Source organism: Paramisgurnus dabryanus, chromosome 13, assembly GCF_030506205.2.
Source record: "Paramisgurnus dabryanus chromosome 13, PD_genome_1.1, whole genome shotgun sequence".
Taxonomy (NCBI): Eukaryota; Metazoa; Chordata; class Actinopteri; order Cypriniformes; family Cobitidae; genus Paramisgurnus; species Paramisgurnus dabryanus.
In genome coordinates, this window is record NC_133349.1 from 32212156 (window position 1) to 32236579 (window position 24424).

Genomic DNA, 24424 nt, shown 5'->3' on the forward strand with positions numbered 1-24424 from the left:
TCTATCAAGTTACAGATACCAGCAGGAGGCATGGAAGGGAATCGACTGAATCCGTGATCAATTCAGTGCAGCTCTGAAACAAGAGTTGGTTCTGACAAGTCCTGTTGAGCAACGACCTTCTGCCTGCGTTGGTGGTATAGTGGTGAGCATAGCTGCCTTCCAAGCAGTTGACCCGGGTTCGATTCCCGGCCAACGCATTGCTTTTTGCTCGACCCCATCGTGAGAAGGAGAGCAACGCATTCGTTCAGCCGATTAGACGTGTAACGGTGGGTCGTGCAAGATGTTTGAGAGTCAAAGAAAAAGGAACTCTCCCCGTCGGGGAATCAAACCCCGGTCTTCCGCGTGACAGGCGGAGATACTGTCCACTATACTAACGAGGATCAGACGACCAGGCTGAGCCGTCGAGCCGAATCGTCAATCCAGACCTCAGCCTACAACACACATACTTCCCACTTGTGAGGACAGCCTTGCTGTTTATTCCCCCGTTTTCGGTTTATTTTGTGTGTTTGTTTATATTTTAAAAAAATTATTTTCTTCTTTTTTTAAAAAACATTCCCTTCTACTGCCCCAGCCAACTCACATCCTTACCCCAATATCAGTAAACCCTTAGATAGGTCCTTTAAAAAGGAAAACCCTACCCTGCCCTGAAGCTTAAACCGACCCTTCCCCCTTGCTTTTTTACTGTTTAACAAAAAAACTAACCCTAAACTACACCCTGCCCTAACATCAACTATCATAACCCCCAAAAAAAGTTTTGAAGTGAAAATGATCTCTTAAGCTGAAGGTCTTAGACCCTGTTCTTCTGTTGGGGCCTTTTCTTTCTTTATTTCTAGAGGCTATGGAAATTAATAAGGAATCCCCTGACTTGGAAGAAAATTCCTCTTCTGTTATTTTTGTGGTGGCATTTATTATTTTGATTTTTGAGATTTGAAAACCTAATGGGATGGAGATTGGAGGTAACCTGTGCCGGTGCATCCTCTGTGTAATGTGCACAGAGTTTCATTCCCCAATACCTCTGAGCAAATGATCATACTGCGACATGTTAGTAGCCTGTGCCTGTGCCTTTATTTTGGACAGGAAGGTATTTCTGTCTCTTTTGCTCCTCCCAGGTGGAAGCGTCTGGTTGGATCCTGAATCAGAAATTACCCTTTTTGAACATGATGGTGTTGCACAGGGAGCACACTGGGTCGAGGTTTGCTGGGCATAACTCAAGTTTTCCTTCAATTACGCATAAATCTTTCGCCTTTTACTAAAGATTTCCGTGGAGGGGGACCATTGTGAGTTTATTGTATTTTTGGGTGCTCTGCTCACGGCAGAGCTACGTAACATGTCCAAATGCAGAAAGTCTTTCATTATGGTTTTGCTTGTCGCAAGGTGTTCGGTGGCTTTAAACAAAAGCGCCGGTGTAGCAGGCGCATCTAAATGTTTTCTTTATTTTAAATTAAATTTATTTAAATAATATTTTGACATATTTTGAGTTATTGGAGCTATATGATGATGTTCCGGTTTGGTATAAACGTGGGATATTTCTTTTGAAAAGCGTCAGCATACATTGCAGTCACGGTTGTGAAAAGCATATCTGCACTTCGGTTCATCAGCTCTTTAAGTTTTGTATTTTGTTAGCACCCCCCTAAAGGGCATAAGGTGTGTATGTTCATATATTTAAACTGTAGATACAAGTAAATGCTGTGTTATATTTGTCACAATTATGCACTCAAAGTGTTTATGAATATAAAGGCTGATACGCATTTTCCACTTGTTTGTTAGCTCTTACGTGATCTGTTGGAGGTATCAAGGCTCAATAAAACTTCATTAAAACCATCAGTAAAGTTTTGGCCGTTATTAGGATGGGGTCCGCTACAGCCGGGTAACTCCAACATAGGGACGGCAAGAGGTGTGAAAACTGCCAGTAGTGTTTAGCTCGTACAATACCTCTCGCATTTCAATCGGCAGTCTAGACAGAATGGAAATCTCCCCGTCGGGGAATCGAACCCCGGTCTTCCGCGTGACAGGCGGAGATACTGTCCACTATACTAACGAGGACTTCACGTCTGCATGCGCGCGTCACGCCGGCCAACCCCCCTGTCGATAGAGTACTCTTGGGTTTCTGTGTCTATCAAGTTACAGATACCAGCAGGAGGCATGGAAGGGAATCGACTGAATCCGTGATCAATTCAGTGCAGCTCTGAAACAAGAGTTGGTTCTGACAAGTCCTGTTGAGCAACGACCTTCTGCCTGCGTTGGTGGTATAGTGGTGAGCATAGCTGCCTTCCAAGCATTTGACCCGGGTTCGATTCCCGGCCAACGCATTGCTTTTTGCTCGACCCCATCGTGAGAAGGAGAGCAACGCATTCGTTCAGCCGATTAGACGTGTAACGGTGGGTCGTGCAAGATGTTTGAGAGTCAAAGAAAAAGGAGCTCTCCCCGTCAGGGAATCGAATCCCGGTCTTCCGCGTGATAGGCGGAGATACTGTCCACTATACTAACGAGGATCAGACGACCAGGCTGAGCCGTCGAGCCGAATCGTCAATCCAGACCTCAGCCTACAACACACATACTTCCCACTTGTGAGGACAGCCTTGCTGTTTATTCCCCCGTTTTCGGTTTATTTTGTGTGTTTGTTTATATTTTTAAAAAATTATTTTCTTCTTTTTTTAAAAAACATTCCCTTCTACTGCCCCAGCCACCTCACATCCTTACCCCAAAATCAGTAAACCCTTAGATAGGTCCTTTAAAAAGGAAAACCCTACCCTGCCCTGAAGCTTAAACCGACCCTTCCCCCTTGCTTTTTTACTGTTTAACAAAAAAACTAACCCTAAACTACACCCTGCCCTAACATCAACTATCATAACCCCCCAAAAAAGTTTTGAAGTGAAAATGATCTCTTAAGCTGAAGGTCTTAGACCCTGTTCTTCTGTTGGGGCCTTTTCTTTCTTTATTTCTAGAGGCTATGGAAATTAATAAGGAATCCCCTGACTTGGAAGAAAATTCCTCTTCTGTTATTTTTGTGGTGGCATTTATTATTTTGATTTTTGAGATTTGAAAACCTAATGGGATGGAGATTGGAGGTAACCTGTGCCGGTGCATCCTCTGTGTAATGTGCACAGAGTTTCATTCCCCAATACCTCTGAGCAAATGATCATACTGCGACATGTTAGTAGCCTGTGCCTGTGCCTTTATTTTGGACAGGAAGGTATTTCTGTCTCTTTTGCTCCTCCCAGGTGGAAGCGTCTAGTTGGATCCTGAATCAGAAATTACCCTTTTTGAACATGATGGTGTTGCACAGGGAGCACACTGGGTCGAGGTTTGCTGGGCATAACTCAAGTTTTCCTTCAATTACGCATAAATCTTTCGCCTTTTACTAAAGATTTCCGTGGAGGGGGACCATTGTGAGTTTATTGTATTTTTGGGTGCTCTGCTCACGGCAGAGCTACGTAACATGTCCAAATGCAGAAAGTCTTTCGTTATGGTTTTGCTTGTCGCAAGGTGTTCGGTGGCTTTAAGCAAAAGCGCCGGTGTAGCAGGCGCATCTAAATGTTTTCTTTATTTTAAATTAAATTTATTTAAATTATATTTTGACATATTTTGAGTTATTGGAGCTATATGATGATGTTCCGGTTTGGTATAAACGTGGGACATTTCTTTTGAAAAGCGTCAGCATACATTGCAGTCACGGTTGTGAAAAGCATATCTGCACTTCGGTTCATCAGCTCTTTAAGTTTTGTATTTTGTTAGCACCCCCCTAAAGGTCATAAGGTTTGTATGTTCATATATTTAAACTGTAGATACAAGTAAATGCTGTGTTATATTTGTCACAATTATGCACTCAAAGTGTTTATGAATATAAAGGCTGATACGCATTTTCCACTTGTTTGTTAGCTCTTACGGTGATCTGTTGGAGGTATCAAGGCTCAATAAAACTTCATTAAAACCATCAGTAAAGTTTTGGCCGTTATTAGGATGGGGTCCGCTACAGCCGGGTAACTCCAACATAGGGACGGCAAGAGGTGTGAAAACTGCCAGTAGTGTTTAGCTCGTACCATACCTCTCGCATTTCAATCGGCAGTCTAGACAGAATGGAAACCTCCCCGTCGGGGAATCGAACCCCGGTCTTCCGCGTGACAGGCGGAGATACTGTCCACTATACTAACGAGGACTTCACGTCTGCATGCGCGCGTCACGCCGGCCAACCCCCCTGTCGATAGAGTACTCTTGGGTTTCTGTGTCTATCAAGTTACAGATACCAGCAGGAGGCATGGAAGGGAATCGACTGAATCCGTGATCAATTCAGTGCAGCTCTGAAACAAGAGTTGGTTCTGACAAGTCCTGTTGAGCAACGACCTTCTGCCTGCGTTGGTGGTATAGTGGTGAGCATAGCTGCCTTCCAAGCAGTTGACCCGGGTTCGATTCCCGGCCAACGCATTGCTTTTTGCTCGACCCCATCGTGAGAAGGAGAGCAACGCATTCGTTCAGCCGATTAGACGTGTAACGGTGGGTCGTGCAAGATGTTTGAGAGTCAAAGAAAAAGGAACTCTCCCCGTCGGGGAATCAAACCCCGGTCTTCCGCGTGACAGGCGGAGATACTGTCCACTATACTAACGAGGATCAGACGACCAGGCTGAGCCGTCGAGCCGAATCGTCAATCCAGACCTCAGCCTACAACACACATACTTCCCACTTGTGAGGACAGCCTTGCTGTTTATTCCCCCGTTTTCGGTTTATTTTGTGTGTTTGTTTATATTTTAAAAAAATTATTTTCTTCTTTTTTTAAAAAACATTCCCTTCTACTGCCCCAGCCAACTCACATCCTTACCCCAATATCAGTAAACCCTTAGATAGGTCCTTTAAAAAGGAAAACCCTACCCTGCCCTGAAGCTTAAACCGACCCTTCCCCCTTGCTTTTTTACTGTTTAACAAAAAAACTAACCCTAAACTACACCCTGCCCTAACATCAACTATCATAACCCCCAAAAAAAGTTTTGAAGTGAAAATGATCTCTTAAGCTGAAGGTCTTAGACCCTGTTCTTCTGTTGGGGCCTTTTCTTTCTTTATTTCTAGAGGCTATGGAAATTAATAAGGAATCCCCTGACTTGGAAGAAAATTCCTCTTCTGTTATTTTTGTGGTGGCATTTATTATTTTGATTTTTGAGATTTGAAAACCTAATGGGATGGAGATTGGAGGTAACCTGTGCCGGTGCATCCTCTGTGTAATGTGCACAGAGTTTCATTCCCCAATACCTCTGAGCAAATGATCATACTGCGACATGTTAGTAGCCTGTGCCTGTGCCTTTATTTTGGACAGGAAGGTATTTCTGTCTCTTTTGCTCCTCCCAGGTGGAAGCGTCTGGTTGGATCCTGAATCAGAAATTACCCTTTTTGAACATGATGGTGTTGCACAGGGAGCACACTGGGTCGAGGTTTGCTGGGCATAACTCAAGTTTTCCTTCAATTACGCATAAATCTTTCGCCTTTTACTAAAGATTTCCGTGGAGGGGGACCATTGTGAGTTTATTGTATTTTTGGGTGCTCTGCTCACGGCAGAGCTACGTAACATGTCCAAATGCAGAAAGTCTTTCATTATGGTTTTGCTTGTCGCAAGGTGTTCGGTGGCTTTAAACAAAAGCGCCGGTGTAGCAGGCGCATCTAAATGTTTTCTTTATTTTAAATTAAATTTATTTAAATAATATTTTGACATATTTTGAGTTATTGGAGCTATATGATGATGTTCCGGTTTGGTATAAACGTGGGATATTTCTTTTGAAAAGCGTCAGCATACATTGCAGTCACGGTTGTGAAAAGCATATCTGCACTTCGGTTCATCAGCTCTTTAAGTTTTGTATTTTGTTAGCACCCCCCTAAAGGGCATAAGGTGTGTATGTTCATATATTTAAACTGTAGATACAAGTAAATGCTGTGTTATATTTGTCACAATTATGCACTCAAAGTGTTTATGAATATAAAGGCTGATACGCATTTTCCACTTGTTTGTTAGCTCTTACGTGATCTGTTGGAGGTATCAAGGCTCAATAAAACTTCATTAAAACCATCAGTAAAGTTTTGGCCGTTATTAGGATGGGGTCCGCTACAGCCGGGTAACTCCAACATAGGGACGGCAAGAGGTGTGAAAACTGCCAGTAGTGTTTAGCTCGTACAATACCTCTCGCATTTCAATCGGCAGTCTAGACAGAATGGAAATCTCCCCGTCGGGGAATCGAACCCCGGTCTTCCGCGTGACAGGCGGAGATACTGTCCACTATACTAACGAGGACTTCACGTCTGCATGCGCGCGTCACGCCGGCCAACCCCCCTGTCGATAGAGTACTCTTGGGTTTCTGTGTCTATCAAGTTACAGATACCAGCAGGAGGCATGGAAGGGAATCGACTGAATCCGTGATCAATTCAGTGCAGCTCTGAAACAAGAGTTGGTTCTGACAAGTCCTGTTGAGCAACGACCTTCTGCCTGCGTTGGTGGTATAGTGGTGAGCATAGCTGCCTTCCAAGCATTTGACCCGGGTTCGATTCCCGGCCAACGCATTGCTTTTTGCTCGACCCCATCGTGAGAAGGAGAGCAACGCATTCGTTCAGCCGATTAGACGTGTAACGGTGGGTCGTGCAAGATGTTTGAGAGTCAAAGAAAAAGGAGCTCTCCCCGTCAGGGAATCGAATCCCGGTCTTCCGCGTGATAGGCGGAGATACTGTCCACTATACTAACGAGGATCAGACGACCAGGCTGAGCCGTCGAGCCGAATCGTCAATCCAGACCTCAGCCTACAACACACATACTTCCCACTTGTGAGGACAGCCTTGCTGTTTATTCCCCCGTTTTCGGTTTATTTTGTGTGTTTGTTTATATTTTTAAAAAATTATTTTCTTCTTTTTTTAAAAAACATTCCCTTCTACTGCCCCAGCCACCTCACATCCTTACCCCAAAATCAGTAAACCCTTAGATAGGTCCTTTAAAAAGGAAAACCCTACCCTGCCCTGAAGCTTAAACCGACCCTTCCCCCTTGCTTTTTTACTGTTTAACAAAAAAACTAACCCTAAACTACACCCTGCCCTAACATCAACTATCATAACCCCCAAAAAAAGTTTTGAAGTGAAAATGATCTCTTAAGCTGAAGGTCTTAGACCCTGTTCTTCTGTTGGGGCCTTTTCTTTCTTTATTTCTAGAGGCTATGGAAATTAATAAGGAATCCCCTGACTTGGAAGAAAATTCCTCTTCTGTTATTTTTGTGGTGGCATTTATTATTTTGATTTTTGAGATTTGAAAACCTAATGGGATGGAGATTGGAGGTAACCTGTGCCGGTGCATCCTCTGTGTAATGTGCACAGAGTTTCATTCCCCAATACCTCTGAGCAAATGATCATACTGCGACATGTTAGTAGCCTGTGCCTGTGCCTTTATTTTGGACAGGAAGGTATTTCTGTCTCTTTTGCTCCTCCCAGGTGGAAGCGTCTGGTTGGATCCTGAATCAGAAATTACCCTTTTTGAACATGATGGTGTTGCACAGGGAGCACACTGGGTCGAGGTTTGCTGGGCATAACTCAAGTTTTCCTTCAATTACGCATAAATCTTTCGCCTTTTACTAAAGGTTTCCGTGGAGGGGGACCATTGTGAGTTTATTGTATTTTTGGGTGCTCTGCTCACGGCAGAGCTACGTAACATGTCCAAATGCAGAAAGTCTTTCGTTATGGTTTTGCTTGTCGCAAGGTGTTCGGTGGCTTTAAACAAAAGCGCCGGTGTAGCAGGCGCATCTAAATGTTTTCTTTATTTTAAATTAAATTTATTTAAATTATATTTTGACATATTTTGAGTTATTGGAGCTATATGATGATGTTCCGGTTTGGTATAAACGTGGGATATTTCTTTTGAAAAGCGTCAGCATACATTGCAGTCACGGTTGTGAAAAGCATATCTGCACTTCGGTTCATCAGCTCTTTAACCCTTGTGCATTGTTCAAATTTACTACCCTTTCGTGTTGTTAGTGGATGAAAACATCCACTAAATTCAACGGCTATAAAAATGTATCGGATGAATATTTTTTCCAAATTTTTTTACATAAATCTGTTAATCAACCTCAGTGCTGATCAAAACTACCAAATCTTCACAAAAATTCAATGATTTTAACTCTTTAATTGCCAAGTTTATAAGTGGTGTCACTGATTTGGGGAAAAAACACACACAAAATGACCGATTTTCAATATAAAAAGTGATTGTAAACTGGATTTTTTTTAAACCTTTTTCACAGTCTTGGGCATGCCAAAGATTGGTAAAAACATTGGCTTTGAAGCATTTTTAGTTTTTGTGCAGCATCAGTTTACATTTTTTTCTCCCTCATTTATTGTTAGTGGCTGTTTTTGCCCCATTGACTTCCATTATAACCACATTTTTTGATTGCAGAGCTATGATACCTTTTTATCATGCATTTTTGAATGTTGGTGTTTTTTCCTTTTGCTAAGAGGTCAAATTAGTCATTTTTACTGTTGATTACCATGTGGCACTATTAACCCTTTAGTAGCCCTGTGCAAAAACAAAGCTTAATTTCTGGCTTGTACATTGTGTTTTAAGGAGTATAACTCCATAATAAAAGCATATTGTGTGTGTGTGTGTGTGTGTGTGTGTGTGTGTGTGTGTGTGTGTGTGTGTGTGTGTGTGTGTGCGTGTATGTGTGCGTGTTTGTGTGTGTGTGCGTGCGTGCGTATGTGTGTGTATGTGCATGAAAAAAAGATATTCTGTAAAAATCTTCTCTGCATTAGACATTAGATTTATGAACATCATTATTATGAACACATAAGTGTTTAGTCATTCCAACAGGACTTGCAGCATATCACTTGGTGCTCTCTGCAAGTTTGTCTGGAGGGACAGCAACTCATGCACGAGGGAGGTGAAAAGCTGTTTAGGAGAAGGCTTTCCTAGAAGACCTGGGAAAATCTCTGCAGCAATATTGAGGAGAGAGCATCACCCTCGCACTCCACTTGCTACTGCACTGGTGAGAGAGATTCAGTCTCCTGCAGCTGTCTCTCTTGACACAAACCACAGACACCAGCAGGCACCAGCAGCTCAGGAGTGAAGAGGGGAACATGCAATTGGTGCAAAGAACAAACATGTCAGCCCTTGCATCTGTTGTGGTGGACAAACTTGCAGAGAGCACCAAGTGATATGCTGCAAGTCCTGCTGGAAATACTGAACACACCCCCGGCACACATACACACTAAAAGTTAGTTTGATTGTTTAGTTCTCCATCCATCCTCTACTCTTGCTTCATTGTTCAATTTATTTGAAGTTGTTTTTGTGTTCATAATAAATGATGTTCATAAATCCGATGCAGAGAAGATTTTTACAGAAAATTTCCCTAACCCCAACCATCACAAAAACCCTTCTCCTAACTTCACATTTTCAGGAAACATCATTTTGTTTGATTTATAAACTCAAAATGTCCCCACAAGGTCACAAAGACACTGGTATTCATATCTTTGTGGGGACAATTGGTCCCCACAACGTGATAATTACCAGGTACACACACACACACACACACACACACACACGCGCACATGCACACACACAATAATATGCTTTTATTATGGAGTTATACTCCATATAACTCAATGTACAAGTCAGAAATTAAGCTTTGTTTTTGCACAGGGCTACTAAAGGGTTAATAGTGCCACATGGTGATCAACAGTAAAAATTACAAATTTGACCTCTTAGCAAAAGGAAAAAAATCCAACATTCAAAAATGCATGATAAAAAGGTGTCATAGCTCTGCAATCAAAAAATGTGGTTATAATGGAAGTCAATGGGGCAAAAACAGCCACTAACAATAAATGAGGGAGAAAAAAATTAAAACTGATGCTACACAAAAACTAAAAATGTTTCAAAGCCAATGTTTTTACCAATCTTATACATGTTCAAGACTCTGAAAAAGGTAAACAAAAATCCAGTTTACAATCACTTTTTATATTGAAAATCGGTCATTTTGTGTGTGTTTTTTCCCCAAATCAGTGACACACCTTATAAACTTGGCAATTAAAGGGTTAAAATCATGGAATTTTTGTAAAGATTTGGTAGTTTTGATCAGTACTGAGGTTGATTAACAGATTTATGAAAAAAAAATTGGAAAAAATATTCATCTGATAAATTTTTACAGCCGTTGAATTTAGTGGATGTTTTCATCCACTAACAACACGAAAGGGTAGTAAATTTGCCCACGGTATATCGTTGAGTTTTTAAAAAATTTCAAAGCATTTTCTTAAAATATATGTAAATATAAGATTTGTCACCAAAAATCATTCAATTTGCTAAAACAGAGAGAAAGTTACGGCCAAATTAAGAGTAAAAAAAACTCTGTAGTGGATGAAAACATCCCCAACAACACATGAGGGTTAAGTTTTGTATTTTGTTAGCACCCCCCTAAAGGGCATAAGGTGTGTATGTTCATATATTTAAACTGTAGATACAAGTAAATGCTGTGTTATATTTGTCACAATTATGCACTCAAAGTGTTTATGAATATAAAGGCTGATACGCATTTTCCACTTGTTTGTTAGCTCTTACGGTGATCTGTTGGAGGTATCAAGGCTCAATAAAACTTCATTAAAACCATCAGTAAAGTTTTGGCCGTTATTAGGATGGGGTCCGCTACAGCCGGGTAACTCCAACATAGGGACGGCAAGAGGTGTGAAAACTGCCAGTAGTGTTTAGCTCGTACCATACCTCTCGCATTTCAATCGGCAGTCTAGACAGAATGGAAACCTCCCCGTCGGGGAATCGAACCCCGGTCTTCCGCGTGACAGGCGGAGATACTGTCCACTATACTAACGAGGACTTCACGTCTGCATGCGCGCGTCACGCCGGCCAACCCCCCTGTCGATAGAGTACTCTTGGGTTTCTGTGTCTATCAAGTTACAGATACCAGCAGGAGGCATGGAAGGGAATCGACTGAATCCGTGATCAATTCAGTGCAGCTCTGAAACAAGAGTTGGTTCTGACAAGTCCTGTTGAGCAACGACCTTCTGCCTGCGTTGGTGGTATAGTGGTGAGCATAGCTGCCTTCCAAGCATTTGACCCGGGTTCGATTCCCGGCCAACGCATTGCTTTTTGCTCGACCCCATCGTGAGAAGGAGAGCAACGCATTCGTTCAGCCGATTAGACGTGTAACGGTGGGTCGTGCAAGATGTTTGAGAGTCAAAGAAAAAGGAGCTCTCCCCGTCAGGGAATCGAATCCCGGTCTTCCGCGTGATAGGCGGAGATACTGTCCACTATACTAACGAGGATCAGACGACCAGGCTGAGCCGTCGAGCCGAATCGTCAATCCAGACCTCAGCCTACAACACACATACTTCCCACTTGTGAGGACAGCCTTGCTGTTTATTCCCCCGTTTTCGGTTTATTTTGTGTGTTTGTTTATATTTTTAAAAAATTATTTTCTTCTTTTTTTAAAAAACATTCCCTTCTACTGCCCCAGCCACCTCACATCCTTACCCCAAAATCAGTAAACCCTTAGATAGGTCCTTTAAAAAGGAAAACCCTACCCTGCCCTGAAGCTTAAACCGACCCTTCCCCCTTGCTTTTTTACTGTTTAACAAAAAAACTAACCCTAAACTACACCCTGCCCTAACATCAACTATCATAACCCCCAAAAAAAGTTTTGAAGTGAAAATGATCTCTTAAGCTGAAGGTCTTAGACCCTGTTCTTCTGTTGGGGCCTTTTCTTTCTTTATTTCTAGAGGCTATGGAAATTAATAAGGAATCCCCTGACTTGGAAGAAAATTCCTCTTCTGTTATTTTTGTGGTGGCATTTATTATTTTGATTTTTGAGATTTGAAAACCTAATGGGATGGAGATTGGAGGTAACCTGTGCCGGTGCATCCTCTGTGTAATGTGCACAGAGTTTCATTCCCCAATACCTCTGAGCAAATGATCATACTGCGACATGTTAGTAGCCTGTGCCTGTGCCTTTATTTTGGACAGGAAGGTATTTCTGTCTCTTTTGCTCCTCCCAGGTGGAAGCGTCTGGTTGGATCCTGAATCAGAAATTACCCTTTTTGAACATGATGGTGTTGCACAGGGAGCACACTGGGTCGAGGTTTGCTGGGCATAACTCAAGTTTTCCTTCAATTACGCATAAATCTTTCGCCTTTTACTAAAGATTTCCGTGGAGGGGGACCATTGTGAGTTTATTGTATTTTTGGGTGCTCTGCTCACGGCAGAGCTACGTAACATGTCCAAATGCAGAAAGTCTTTCGTTATGGTTTTGCTTGTCGCAAGGTGTTCGGTGGCTTTAAGCAAAAGCGCCGGTGTAGCAGGCGCATCTAAATGTTTTCTTTATTTTAAATTAAATTTATTTAAATTATATTTTGACATATTTTGAGTTATTGGAGCTATATGATGACGTTCCGGTTTGGTATAAACGTGGGACATTTCTTTTGAAAAGCGTCAGCATACATTGCAGTCACGGTTGTGAAAAGCATATCTGCACTTCGGTTCATCAGCTCTTTAAGTTTTGTATTTTGTTAGCACCCCCCTAAAGGGCATAAGGTGTGTATGTTCATATATTTAAACTGTAGATACAAGTAAATGCTGTGTTATATTTGTCACAATTATGCACTCAAAGTGTTTATGAATATAAAGGCTGATACGCATTTTCCACTTGTTTGTTAGCTCTTACGGTGATCTGTTGGAGGTATCAAGGCTCAATAAAACTTCATTAAAACCATCAGTAAAGTTTTGGCCGTTATTAGGATGGGGTCCGCTACAGCCGGGTAACTCCAACATAGGGACGGCAAGAGGTGTGAAAACTGCCAGTAGTGTTTAGCTCGTACCATACCTCTCGCATTTCAATCGGCAGTCTAGACAGAATGGAAACCTCCCCGTCGGGGAATCGAACCCCGGTCTTCCGCGTGACAGGCGGAGATACTGTCCACTATACTAACGAGGACTTCACGTCTGCATGCGCGCGTCACGCCGGCCAACCCCCCTGTCGATAGAGTACTCTTGGGTTTCTGTGTCTATCAAGTTACAGATACCAGCAGGAGGCATGTAAGGGAATCGACTGAATCCGTGATCAATTCAGTGCAGCTCTTAAACAAGAGTTGGTTCTGACATATTCCTGTTGAGCAACGACCTTCTGCCTGCGTTGGTGGTATAGTGGTGAGCATAGCTGCCTTCCAAGCAGTTGACCCGGGTTCGATTCCCGGCCAACGCATTGCTTTTTGCTCGACCCCATCGTGAGAAGGAGAGCAACGCATTCGTTCAGCCGATTAGACGTGTAACGGTGGGTCGTGCAAGATGTTTGAGAGTCAAAGAAAAAGGAACTCTCCCCGTCGGGGAATCAGCCCCGGTCTTCCGCGTGACAGGCGGAGATACTGTCCACTATACTAACGAGGATCAGATGACCAGGCTGAGCCGTCGAGCCGAATCGTCAATCCAGACCTCAGCCTACAACACACATACTTCCCACTTGTGAGGACAGCCTTGCTGTTTATTCCCCCGTTTTCGGTTTATTTTGTGTGTTTGTTTATATTTTTAAAAAATTATTTTCTTCTTTTTTTAAAAAACATTCCCTTCTACTGCCCCAGCCAACTCACATCCTTACCCCAATATCAGTAAACCCTTAGATAGGTCCTTTAAAAAGGAAAACCCTACCCTGCCCTGAAGCTTAAACCGACCCTTCCCCCTTGCTTTTTTACTGTTTAACAAAAAAACTAACCCTAAACTACACCCTGCCCTAACATCAACTATCATAACCCCCAAAAAAAGTTTTGAAGTGAAAATGATCTCTTAAGCTGAAGGTCTTAGACCCTGTTCTTCTGTTGGGGCCTTTTCTTTCTTTATTTCTAGAGGCTATGGAAATTAATAAGGAATCCCCTGACTTGGAAGAAAATTCCTCTTCTGTTATTTTTGTGGTGGCATTTATTATTTTGATTTTTGAGATTTGAAAACCTAATGGGATGGAGATTGGAGGTAACCTGTGCCGGTGCATCCTCTGTGTAATGTGCACAGAGTTTCATTCCCCAATACCTCTGAGCAAATGATCATACTGCGACATGTTAGTAGCCTGTGCCTGTGCCTTTATTTTGGACAGGAAGGTATTTCTGTCTCTTTTGCTCCTCCCAGGTGGAAGCGTCTGGTTGGATCCTGAATCAGAAATTACCCTTTTTGAACATGATGGTGTTGCACAGGGAGCACACTGGGTCGAGGTTTGCTGGGCATAACTCAAGTTTTTCTTCAATTACGCATAAATCTTTCGCCTTTTACTAAAGATTTCCGTGGAGGGGGACCATTGTGAGTTTATTGTATTTTGGGGTGCTCTGCTCACGGCAGAGCTACGTAACATGTCCAAATGCAGAAAGTCTTTCGTTATGGTTGTGCTTGTCGCAAGGTGTTCGGTGGCTTTAAGCAAAAGCGCCGGTGTAGCAGGCGCATCTAAATGTTTTCTTTATTTTAAATTAAATTTATTTAAATTATATTTTGACATATTTTGAGTTATTGGAGCTATATGATGATGTTCCGGTTTGGTATAAACGTGGGACATTTCTTTTGAAAAGCGTCAGCATACATTGCAGTCACGGTTGTGAAAAGCATATCTGCACTTCGGTTCATCAGCTCTTTAAGTTTTGTATTTTGTTAGCACCCCCCTAAAGGTCATAAGGTGTGTATGTTCATATATTTAAACTGTAGATACAAGTAAATGCTGTGTTATATTTGTCACAATTATGCACTCAAAGTGTTTATGAATATAAAGGCTGATACGCATTTTCCACTTGTTTGTTAGCTCTTACGGTGATCTGTTGGAGGTATCAAGGCTCAATAAAACTTCATTAAAACCATCAGTAAAGTTTTGGCCGTTATTAGGATGGGGTCCGCTACAGCCGGGTAACTCCAACATAGGGACGGCAAGAGGTGTGAAAACTGCCAGTAGTGTTTAGCTCGTACCATACCTCTCGCATTTCAATCGGCAGTCTAGACAGAATGGAAACCTCCCCGTCGGGGAACCGAACCCCGGTCTTCCGCGTGACAGGCGGAGATACTGTCCACTATACTAACGAGGACTTCACGTCTGCATGCGCGCGTCACGCCGGCCAACCCCCCTGTCGATAGAGTACTCTTGGGTTTCTGTGTCTATCAAGTTACAGATACCAGCAGGAGGCATGGAAGGGAATCGACTCAATCCGTGATCAATTCAGTGCAGCTCTGAAACAAGAGTTGGTTCTGACAAGTCCTGTTGAGCAACGACCTTCTGCCTGCGTTGGTGGTATAGTGGTGAGCATAGCTGCCTTCCAAGCAGTTGACCCGGGTTCGATTCCCGGCCAACGCATTGCTTTTTGCTCGACCCCATCGTGAGAAGGAGAGCAACGCATTCGTTCAGCCGATTAGACGTGTAACGGTGGGTCGTGCAAGATGTTTGAGAGTCAAAGAAAAAGGAACTCTCCCCGTCGGGGAATCGAACCCCGGTCTTCCGCGTGACAGGCGGAGATACTGTCCACTATACTAACGAGGATCAGACGACCAGGCTGAGCCGTCGAGCCGAATCGTCAATCCAGACCTTAGCCTACAACACACATACTTCCCACTTGTGAGGACAGCCTTGCTGTTTATTCCCCCGTTTTCGGTTTATTTTGTGTGTTTGTTTATATTTTTAAAAAATTATTTTCTTCTTTTTTTAAAAAACATTCCCTTCTACTGCCCCAGCCAACTCACATCCTTACCCCAATATCAGTAAACCCTTAGATAGGTCCTTTAAAAAGGAAAACCCTACCCTGCCCTGAAGCTTAAACCGACCCTTCCCCCTTGCTTTTTTACTGTTTAACAAAAAAACTAACCCTAAACTACACCCTGCCCTAACATCAACTATCATAACCCCCAAAAAAAGTTTTGAAGTGAAAATGATCTCTTAAGCTGAAGGTCTTAGACCCTGTTCTTCTGTTGGGGCCTTTTCTTTCTTTATTTCTAGAGGCTATGGAAATTAATAAGGAATCCCCTGACTTGGAAGAAAATTCCTCTTCTGTTATTTTTGTGGTGGCATTTATTATTTTGATTTTTGAGATTTGAAAACCTAATGGGATGGAGATTGGAGGTAACCTGTGCCGGTGCATCCTCTGTGTAATGTGCACAGAGTTTCATTCCCCAATACCTCTGAGCAAATGATCATACTACGACATGTTAGTAGCCTGTGCCTGTGCCTTTATTTTGGACAGGAAGGTATTTCTGTCTCTTTTGCTCCTCCCAGGTGGAAGCGTCTGGTTGGATCCTGAATCAGAAATTACCCTTTTTGAACATGATGGTGTTGCACAGGGAGCACACTGGGTCGAGGTTTGCTGGGCATAACTCAAGTTTTCCTTCAATTACGCATAAATCTTTCGCGTTTTACTAAAGATTTCCGTGGAGGGGGACCATTGTGAGTTTATTGTATTTTTGGGTGCTCTGCTCACGGCAGAGCTACGTAACATGTCCAAATGCAGAAAGTCTTTCGTTATGGTTTTGCTTGTCGCAAGGTGTTCGGTGGCTTTAAGCAAAAGCGCCGGTGTAGCAGGCGCATCTAAATGTTTTCTTTATTTTAAATTAAATTTATTTAAATTATATTTTGACATATTTTGAGTTATTGGAGCTATATGATGACGTTCCGGTTTGGTATAAACGTGGGACATTTCTTTTGAAAAGCGTCAGCATACATTGCAGTCACGGTTGTGAAAAGCATATCTGCACTTCGGTTCATCAGCTCTTTAAGTTTTGTATTTTGTTAGCACCCCCCTAAAGGGCATAAGGTGTGTATGTTCATATATTTAAACTGTAGATACAAGTAAATGCTGTGTTATATTTGTCACAATTATGCACTCAAAGTGTTTATGAATATAAAGGCTGATACGCATTTTCCACTTGTTTGTTAGCTCTTACGGTGATCTGTTGGAGGTATCAAGGCTCAATAAAACTTCATTAAAACCATCAGTAAAGTTTTGGCCGTTATTAGGATGGGGTCCGCTACAGCCGGGTAACTCCAACATAGGGACGGCAAGAGGTGTGAAAACTGCCAGTAGTGTTTAGCTCGTACCATACCTCTCGCATTTCAATCGGCAGTCTAGACAGAATGGAAACCTCCCCGTCGGGGAATCGAACCCCGGTCTTCCGCGTGACAGGCGGAGATACTGTCCACTATACTAACGAGGACTTCACGTCTGCATGCGCGCGTCACGCCGGCCAACCCCCCTGTCGATAGAGTACTCTTGGGTTTCTGTGTCTATCAAGTTACAGATACCAGCAGGAGGCATGGAAGGGAATCGACTGAATCCGTGATCAATTCAGTGCAGCTCTGAAACAAGAGTTGGTTCTGACAAGTCCTGTTGAGCAACGACCTTCTGCCTGCGTTGGTGGTATAGTGGTGAGCATAGCTGCCTTCCAAGCAGTTGACCCGGGTTCGATTCCCGGCCAACGCATTGCTTTTTGCTCGACCCCATCGTGAGAAGGAGAGCAACGCATTCGTTCAGCCGATTAGACGTGTAACGGTGGGTCGTGCAAGATGTTTGAGAGTCAAAGAAAAAGGAACTCTCCCCGTCAGGGAATCGAACCCCGGTCTTCCGCGTGACAGGCGGAGATACTGTCCACTATACTAACGAGGATCAGACGACCAGGCTGAGCCGTCGAGCCGAATCGTCAATCCAGACCTCAGCCTACAACACACATACTTCCCACTTGTGAGGACAGCCTTGCTGTTTATTCCCCCGTTTTCGGTTTATTTTGTGTGTTTGTTTATATTTTTAAAAAATTATTTTCTTCTTTTTTTAAAAAACATTCCCTTCTACTGCCCCAGCCAACTCACATCCTTACCCCAATATCAGTAAACCCTTAGATAGGTCCTTTAAAAAGGAAAACCCTACCCTGCCCTGAAGCTTAAACCGACCCTTCCCCCTTGCTTTTTTACTGTTTAACAAAAAAACTAACCCTAAACTACACCCTGCCCTAACATCAACTATCATAACCCCCAAAAAAAGTTTTGAAGTGAAAATGATCTCTTAAGCTGAAGGTCTTAGACCCTGTTCTTCTGTTGGGGCCTTTTCTTTCTTTATTTCTAGAGGCTATGGAAATTAATAAGGAATCCCCTGACTTGGAAGAAAATTCCTCTTCTGTTATTTTTGTGGTGGCATTTATTATTTTGATTTTTGAGATTTGAAAACCTAATGGGATGGAGATTGGAGGTAACCTGTGCCGGTGCATCCTCTGTGTAATGTGCACAGAGTTTCATTCCCCAATACCTCTGAGCAAATGATCATACTGCGACATGTTAGTAGCCTGTGCCTGTGCCTTTATTTTCAAGTAGAGGTAGCTGCAGGCTGGAGCAATGGGCGTGGCAAGAGGTCGGAAAGAAATGGGGCGTGCCACGAGGAATTGGGCGTGCCGTAAGGTCTTTTCAATTGTACGCGGAAAGCTTCCTGATCCGCATAAAAGCGAGCCATAAACTTAATCACTATATATTATGTTGCTTGCTGATGTATGTATATAAACAATTTAATCGTAACACATAGAGCAACACTCACACGCTGTTTACTGATTCACTCACTTCTTTTACTGCTTTATTCAGTACAGAACTCACTCTAATATAGAACACTGTTGCCCCCTAATGGCAGCTCTTCATATAGCACAACATTTAGCTGCATAACACTATGCAAAATACATTTCTTTCACTGTAAAAATAACAATATTGAGAATTCATTCAAAAGTACGTTACCTTCGACACCTTCTGTATGGCGCGGGTTACATGACGTCATCACCACCGCAACTTTTTCAGGATCAATCATTAAAAACATTCATAATGTTTGTGATAAATGCACTTTTTGTAAAACCTCACTTAAAGATATTAAACATTTATTTTTGTATTGCCCCTTTTCTATTTCATTTTGGACTGACTTCAAAATAGATATTCCTAAAATAGAAATTCCCAGTATTAGAATTAAGAACCTCATGACATTTTACTTTGTTTCCAAAACCCACATTCTTCTGGAAAAAAATTATATAATTAAATTATTTTGTCGACGTTTTATATGCATAATACACAAATAAAAGAAACCCTCCTATATTAACTTTTATAAGACCTCGCAGTATACTTTGAAACCCTTTCAAACATGAGATCACAAAACAAAAAGTTTTTGAAAATATCTATAACTACTTTGATTCATAAACTTTTATTTTTGTATTAATTTGTATTTTTCATTTTATACTTGTTATTCTCCGATTTACCCATTTTGAGCTGTATTTACAATGCTTTGTATTCATCGTTTTTTATTGCATTATACTTGAAATGTCTGTATTTGAACTAAATAATAAAATAAAAAAATCATTAAAAGCAAATTATTATTTTAAAGATAAAAATGTCTCTAAAAGTAATTTTTTTTATATGAAAATGGTACAGCAAATGTTTTTGCTGTATAAAGGCATATACGTGTTTGATCAAACACTCACCATATTATTATTAAATGAGGTAAAAACGGTTTAATAAACTTCTTTTAAGTGACATTATCAATTAAGCAAAACAAACACCATTTTATCCAAAAAACATTTATTCAGTCATTTTTACAATACTTTTTTTGAAACGATAATTGAAGTTGTCATCAAAGGCTTGTGTTCTTGTGTTCAAAACTCGTTCCTTCGAACAGAAGCCATCAAACTAAATAGAACGCACAGTGACCCTCCACAGAACGGACATCGACATAAATCGCCGACTCGGATGTTTTCGATGCAAATGCAGTCTTTAATTTTTCTCACTGTAACATGTATCTGTCAACAACAATTAAATAATCCCCGAAGCTGAAAAGACGTCAAGCAAAGAGACCATCAAATTATATCGCACATGTATTATATCCATCTACTTCTTTCCTTCAAAAGAAAATTACGATTTCTTTTTAGCTAAAGAAAATGACGTATAACTATGGTTACGGCTGATTGGCCAACGCAGTTGCCAGGAGGAAGCTCCTTTGACCAATGAGAAACCTCTTACCACGCCCCTACCTCCCGCCACACCCCTACCTCTTGCCACGCCCATTGCTCCAAGCTGCAGCTACCCCTGTCTCTTTATTTTGGACAGGAAGGTATTTCTGTCTCTTTTGCTCCTCCCAGGTGGAAGCGTCTGGTTGGATCCTGAATCAGAAATTACCCTTTTTGAATATGATGGTGTTGCACAGGGAGCACACTGGGTCGAGGTTTGCTGGGCATAACTCAAGTTTTCCTTCAATTACGCATAAATCTTTCGCCTTTTACTAAAGATTTCCGTGGAGGGGGACCATTGTGAGTTTATTGTATTTTTGGGTGCTCTGCTCATGGCAGAGCTACGCAACATGTCCAAATGCAGAAAGTCTTTCGTTATGGTTTTGCTTGTCGCAAGGTGTTCGGTGGCTTTAAGCAAAAGCGCCGGTGTAGCAGGCGCATCTAAATGTTTTCTTTATTTTAAATTTAATTTATTTAAATTATATTTTGACATATTTTGAGTTATTGGAGCTATATGATGATGTTCCGGTTTGGTATAAACGTGGGACATTTCTTTTGAAAAGCGTCAGCATACATTGCAGTCACGGTTGTGAAAAGCATATCTGCACTTCGGTTCATCAGTTCTTTAAGTTTTGTATTTTGTTAGCACCCCCCTAAAGGGCATAAGGTGTGTATGTTCATATATTTAAACTGTAGATACAAGTAAATGCTGTGTTATATTTGTCACAATTATGCACTCAAAGTGTTTATGAATATAAAGGCTGATACGCATTTTCCACTTGTTTGTTATTCTCCGATTTACCCATTTTGAGCTGTATTTACAATGCTTTGTATTCATCGTTTTTTATTGCATTATACTTGAAATGTCTGTATTTGAACTAAATAATAAAATAAAAAAATCATTAAAAGCAAATTATTATTTTAAAGATAAAAATGTCTCTAAAAGTAATTTTTTTTTATATGAAAATGGTACAGCAAATGTTTTTGCTGTATAAAGGCATATACGTGTTTGATCAAACACTCACCATATTATTATTAAATGAGGTAAAAACGGTTTAATAAACTTCTTTTAAGTGACATTATCAATTAAGCAAAACAAACACCATTTTATCCAAAAAACATTTATTCAGTCATTTTTACAATACTTTTTTTGAAACGATAATTGAAGTTGTCATCAAAGGCTTGTGTTCTTGTGTTCAAAACTCGTTCCTTCGAACAGAAGCCATCAAACTAAATAGAACGCACAGTGACCCTCCACAGAACGGACATCGACATAAATCGCCGACTCAGATGTTTTCGATGCAAATGCAGTCTTTAATTTTTCTCACTGTAACATGTATCTGTCAACAACAATTAAATAATCCCCGAAGCTGAAAAGACGTCAAGCAAAGAGACCATCAAATTATATCGCACATGTATTATATCCATCTACTTCTTTCCTTCAAAAGAAAATTACGATTTCTTTTTAGCTAAAGAAAATGACGTATAACTATGGTTACGGCTGATTGGCCAACGCAGTTGCCAGGAGGAAGCTCCTTTGACCAATGAGAAACCTCTTACCACGCCCCTACCTCCCGCCACGCCCCTACCTCTTGCCACGCCCATTGCTCCAAGCTGCAGCTACCCCTGTCTCTTTATTTTGGACAGGAAGGTATTTCTGTCTCTTTTGCTCCTCCCAGGTGGAAGCGTCTGGTTGGATCCTGAATCAGAAATTACCCTTTTTGAATATGATGGTGTTGCACAGGGAGCACACTGGGTCGAGGTTTGCTGGGCATAACTCAAGTTTTCCTTCAATTACGCATAAATCTTTCGCCTTTTACTAAAGATTTCCGTGGAGGGGGACCATTGTGAGTTTATTGTATTTTTGGGTGCTCTGCTCATGGCAGAGCTACGCAACATGTCCAAATGCAGAAAGTCTTTCGTTATGGTTTTGCTTGTCGCAAGGTGTTCGGTGGCTTTAAGCAAAAGCGCCGGTGTAGCAGGCGCATCTAAATGTTTTCTTTATTTTAAATTTAATTTATTTAAATTATATTTTGACATATTTTGAGTTATTGGAGCTATATGATGATGTTCCGGTTTGGTATAAACGTGGGACATTTCTTTTGAAAAGCGTCAGCATACATTGCAGTCACGGTTGTGAAAAGCATATCTGCACTTCGGTTCATCAGTTCTTTAAGTTTTGTATTTTGTTAGCACCCCCCTAAAGGGCATAAGGTGTGTATGTTCATATATTTAAACTGTAGATACAAGTAAATGCTGTGTTATATTTGTCACAATTATGCACTCAAAGTGTTTATGAATATAAAGGCTGATACGCATTTTCCACTTGTTTGTTAGCTCTTACGGTGATCTGTTGGAGGTATCAAGGCTCAATAAAACTTCATTAAAACCATCAGTAAAGTTTTGGCCGTTATTAGGATGGGGTCCGCTACAGCCGGGTAACTCCAACATAGGGACGGCAAGAGGTGTGAAAACTGCCAGTAGTGTTTAGCTCGTACCATACCTCTCGCATTTCAATCGGCAGTCTAGACAGAATGGAAACCTCCCCGTCGGGGAATCGAACCCCGGTCTTCCGCGTGACAGGCGGAGATACTGTCCACTATACTAACGAGGACTTCATGTCTGCATGCGCGCGTCACGCCAGCCAACCCCCCTGTCGATAGAGTACTCTTGGGTTTCTGTGTCTATCAAGTTACAGATACCAGCAGGAGGCATGGAAGGGAATCGACTGAATCCGTGATCAATTCAGTGCAGCTCTGAAACAAGAGTTGGTTCTGACAAGTCCTGTTGAGCAACGACCTTCTGCCTGCGTTGGTGGTATAGTGGTGAGCATAGCTGCCTTCCAAGCAGTTGACCCGGGTTCGATTCCCGGCCAACGCATTGCTTTTTGCTCGACCCCATCGTGAGAAGGAGAGCAACGCATTCGTTCAGCCGATTAGACGTGTAACGGTGGGTCGTGCAAGATGTTTGAGAGTCAAAGAAAAAGGAGCTCTCCCCGTAAGGGAATCGAACCCCGGTTTTCCGCGTGACAGGCAGAGATACTGTCCACTACACTAACGAGGATCAGACGACCAGGCTGAGCCGTCGAGCCGAATCGTCAATCCAGACCTCAGCCTACAACACACATACTTCCCACTTGTGAGGACAGCCTTGCTGTTTATTCCCCCGTTTTCGGTTTATTTTGTGTGTTTGTTTATATTTTTAAAAAATTATTTTCTTCTTTCTTTAAAAAACATTCCCTTCTACTGCCCCAGCCAACTCACATCCTTACCCCAATATCAGTAAACCCTTAGATAGGTCCTTTAAAAAGGAAAACCCTACCCTGCCCTGAAGCTTAAACCGACCCTTCCCCCTTGCTTTTTTACTGTTTAACAAAAAAACTAACCCTAAGCTACACCCTGCCCTAACATCAACTATCATAACCCCCAAAAAAAGTTTTGAAGTGAAAATGATCTCTTAAGCTGAAGGTCTTAGACCTTGTTCTTCTGTTTGGGCCTTTTCTTTCTTTATTTCTAGAGGCTATGGAAATTAATAAGGAATCCCCTGACTTGGAAGAAAATTCCTCTTCTGTTATTTTTGTGGTGGCATTTATTATTTTGATTTTTGAGATTTGAAAACCTAATGGGATGGAGATTGGAGGTAACCTGTGCCGGTGCATCCTCTGTGTAATGTGCACAGAGTTTCATTCCCCAATACCTCTGAGCAAATGATCATACTGCGACATGTTAGTAGCCTGTGCCTGTGCCTTTATTTTGGACAGGAAGGTATTTCTGTCTCTTTTGCTCCTCCCAGGTGGAAGCGTCTGGTTGGATCCTGAATCAGAAATTACCCTTTTTGAACATGATGGTGTTGCACAGGGAGCACACTGGGTCGAGGTTTGCTGGGCATAACTCAAGTTTTCCTTCAATTACGCATAAATCTTTCGCCTTTTACTAAAGATTTCCGTGGAGGGGGACCATTGTGAGTTTATTGTATTTTTGGGTGCTCTGCTCACGGCAGAGCTACGTAACATGTCCAAATGCAGAAAGTCTTTCGTTATGGTTTTGCTTGTCGCAAGGTGTTTGGTGGCTTTAAGCAAAAGCGCCGGTGTAGCAGGCGCATCTAAATGTTTTCTTTATTTTAAATTTAATTTATTTAAATTATATTTTGACATATTTTGAGTTATTGGAGCTATATGATGATGTTCCGGTTTGGTATAAACGTGGGACATTTCTTTTGAAAAGCGTCAGCATACATTGCAGTCACGGTTGTGAAAAGCATATCTGCACTTCGGTTCATCAGCTCTTTAAGTTTTGTATTTTGTTAGCACCCCCCTAAAGGGCATAAGGTGTGTATGTTCATATATTTAAACTGTAGATACAAGTAAATGCTGTGTTATATTTGTCACAATTATGCACTCAAAGTGTTTATGAATATAAAGGCTGATAAGCATTTTCCACTTGTTTGTTAGCT

General features: G+C 41.7%; 27 non-coding genes across 27 annotated transcripts; 19 read left to right on the forward strand and 8 right to left on the reverse strand.

The window, feature by feature from the left end:
- Positions 1–125: 125 nt before the first annotated feature.
- On the forward strand, positions 126–197 carry trnag-ucc (transfer RNA glycine (anticodon UCC)). The gene has a single exon. It is a non-coding gene; the product is annotated as a tRNA-Gly (tRNA).
- Positions 198–1204: 1007 nt separating this feature from the next.
- On the forward strand, positions 1205–1320 carry LOC141280087 (U5 spliceosomal RNA). The gene has a single exon (XR_012334881.1). It is a non-coding gene; the product is annotated as a U5 spliceosomal RNA (small nuclear RNA).
- A 651-nt stretch (positions 1321–1971) lies between these two features.
- On the reverse strand, positions 1972–2043 carry trnad-guc (transfer RNA aspartic acid (anticodon GUC)). Its single transcript has one exon. It is a non-coding gene; the product is annotated as a tRNA-Asp (tRNA).
- Positions 2044–2237: 194 nt separating this feature from the next.
- On the forward strand, positions 2238–2309 carry trnag-ucc (transfer RNA glycine (anticodon UCC)). Its single transcript has one exon. It is a non-coding gene; the product is annotated as a tRNA-Gly (tRNA).
- Positions 2310–3316: 1007 nt separating this feature from the next.
- On the forward strand, positions 3317–3432 carry LOC141280088 (U5 spliceosomal RNA). The gene has a single exon (XR_012334882.1). It is a non-coding gene; the product is annotated as a U5 spliceosomal RNA (small nuclear RNA).
- Positions 3433–4084: 652 nt separating this feature from the next.
- trnad-guc (transfer RNA aspartic acid (anticodon GUC)) lies at positions 4085–4156 on the reverse strand. The gene has a single exon. It is a non-coding gene; the product is annotated as a tRNA-Asp (tRNA).
- Positions 4157–4350: 194 nt separating this feature from the next.
- trnag-ucc (transfer RNA glycine (anticodon UCC)) lies at positions 4351–4422 on the forward strand. Its single transcript has one exon. It is a non-coding gene; the product is annotated as a tRNA-Gly (tRNA).
- Positions 4423–5429: 1007 nt separating this feature from the next.
- Positions 5430–5545, forward strand: LOC141280089 (U5 spliceosomal RNA). The gene has a single exon (XR_012334883.1). It is a non-coding gene; the product is annotated as a U5 spliceosomal RNA (small nuclear RNA).
- Positions 5546–6196: 651 nt separating this feature from the next.
- Positions 6197–6268, reverse strand: trnad-guc (transfer RNA aspartic acid (anticodon GUC)). The gene has a single exon. It is a non-coding gene; the product is annotated as a tRNA-Asp (tRNA).
- A 194-nt stretch (positions 6269–6462) lies between these two features.
- On the forward strand, positions 6463–6534 carry trnag-ucc (transfer RNA glycine (anticodon UCC)). The gene has a single exon. It is a non-coding gene; the product is annotated as a tRNA-Gly (tRNA).
- A 1007-nt stretch (positions 6535–7541) lies between these two features.
- On the forward strand, positions 7542–7657 carry LOC141280147 (U5 spliceosomal RNA). The gene has a single exon (XR_012334940.1). It is a non-coding gene; the product is annotated as a U5 spliceosomal RNA (small nuclear RNA).
- A 3096-nt stretch (positions 7658–10753) lies between these two features.
- On the reverse strand, positions 10754–10825 carry trnad-guc (transfer RNA aspartic acid (anticodon GUC)). The gene has a single exon. It is a non-coding gene; the product is annotated as a tRNA-Asp (tRNA).
- A 194-nt stretch (positions 10826–11019) lies between these two features.
- On the forward strand, positions 11020–11091 carry trnag-ucc (transfer RNA glycine (anticodon UCC)). Its single transcript has one exon. It is a non-coding gene; the product is annotated as a tRNA-Gly (tRNA).
- A 1007-nt stretch (positions 11092–12098) lies between these two features.
- Positions 12099–12214, forward strand: LOC141280090 (U5 spliceosomal RNA). The gene has a single exon (XR_012334884.1). It is a non-coding gene; the product is annotated as a U5 spliceosomal RNA (small nuclear RNA).
- A 652-nt stretch (positions 12215–12866) lies between these two features.
- On the reverse strand, positions 12867–12938 carry trnad-guc (transfer RNA aspartic acid (anticodon GUC)). Its single transcript has one exon. It is a non-coding gene; the product is annotated as a tRNA-Asp (tRNA).
- A 195-nt stretch (positions 12939–13133) lies between these two features.
- On the forward strand, positions 13134–13205 carry trnag-ucc (transfer RNA glycine (anticodon UCC)). Its single transcript has one exon. It is a non-coding gene; the product is annotated as a tRNA-Gly (tRNA).
- A 1006-nt stretch (positions 13206–14211) lies between these two features.
- LOC141280166 (U5 spliceosomal RNA) lies at positions 14212–14327 on the forward strand. Its single transcript, XR_012334959.1, has one exon. It is a non-coding gene; the product is annotated as a U5 spliceosomal RNA (small nuclear RNA).
- A 918-nt stretch (positions 14328–15245) lies between these two features.
- On the forward strand, positions 15246–15317 carry trnag-ucc (transfer RNA glycine (anticodon UCC)). The gene has a single exon. It is a non-coding gene; the product is annotated as a tRNA-Gly (tRNA).
- A 111-nt stretch (positions 15318–15428) lies between these two features.
- trnad-guc (transfer RNA aspartic acid (anticodon GUC)) lies at positions 15429–15500 on the reverse strand. Its single transcript has one exon. It is a non-coding gene; the product is annotated as a tRNA-Asp (tRNA).
- Positions 15501–16324: 824 nt separating this feature from the next.
- Positions 16325–16440, forward strand: LOC141280169 (U5 spliceosomal RNA). The gene has a single exon (XR_012334962.1). It is a non-coding gene; the product is annotated as a U5 spliceosomal RNA (small nuclear RNA).
- A 652-nt stretch (positions 16441–17092) lies between these two features.
- On the reverse strand, positions 17093–17164 carry trnad-guc (transfer RNA aspartic acid (anticodon GUC)). Its single transcript has one exon. It is a non-coding gene; the product is annotated as a tRNA-Asp (tRNA).
- Positions 17165–17358: 194 nt separating this feature from the next.
- On the forward strand, positions 17359–17430 carry trnag-ucc (transfer RNA glycine (anticodon UCC)). Its single transcript has one exon. It is a non-coding gene; the product is annotated as a tRNA-Gly (tRNA).
- A 2769-nt stretch (positions 17431–20199) lies between these two features.
- On the forward strand, positions 20200–20315 carry LOC141280072 (U5 spliceosomal RNA). Its single transcript, XR_012334866.1, has one exon. It is a non-coding gene; the product is annotated as a U5 spliceosomal RNA (small nuclear RNA).
- Positions 20316–21746: 1431 nt separating this feature from the next.
- Positions 21747–21862, forward strand: LOC141280073 (U5 spliceosomal RNA). The gene has a single exon (XR_012334867.1). It is a non-coding gene; the product is annotated as a U5 spliceosomal RNA (small nuclear RNA).
- Positions 21863–22514: 652 nt separating this feature from the next.
- Positions 22515–22586, reverse strand: trnad-guc (transfer RNA aspartic acid (anticodon GUC)). Its single transcript has one exon. It is a non-coding gene; the product is annotated as a tRNA-Asp (tRNA).
- Positions 22587–22780: 194 nt separating this feature from the next.
- Positions 22781–22852, forward strand: trnag-ucc (transfer RNA glycine (anticodon UCC)). The gene has a single exon. It is a non-coding gene; the product is annotated as a tRNA-Gly (tRNA).
- Positions 22853–23859: 1007 nt separating this feature from the next.
- Positions 23860–23975, forward strand: LOC141280091 (U5 spliceosomal RNA). The gene has a single exon (XR_012334885.1). It is a non-coding gene; the product is annotated as a U5 spliceosomal RNA (small nuclear RNA).
- The last annotated feature ends 449 nt before the right edge of the window (positions 23976–24424 follow it).